The following is a 246-nucleotide window of genomic DNA, read 5'->3' on the forward strand; positions in this document are numbered from 1 at the left end:
CTCAAAACGGTCATTTTCCTACCGTTCTTATTGAAACGGTTCTGTTTTTACGTATACATTTTCTGCTATCATTGATATAATGCCGCTATATCTTATGCTTCTTATGTTATAACTGTAAGACACAATGATTCATTGTTGATTCTCTTTTTTTTCCACAGATTAATAATAAAGAAAGGATCATTAAGAATTAATGCTAGATATACGTATGGAAGACAGACAACTAGATTGGTACCAGTTATGCAGGAT

The sequence above is a fragment of the Penaeus monodon genome, chromosome 30 (genome assembly GCF_015228065.2).
Source record: "Penaeus monodon isolate SGIC_2016 chromosome 30, NSTDA_Pmon_1, whole genome shotgun sequence".
Lineage (NCBI taxonomy): Eukaryota > Metazoa > Arthropoda > Malacostraca > Decapoda > Penaeidae > Penaeus > Penaeus monodon.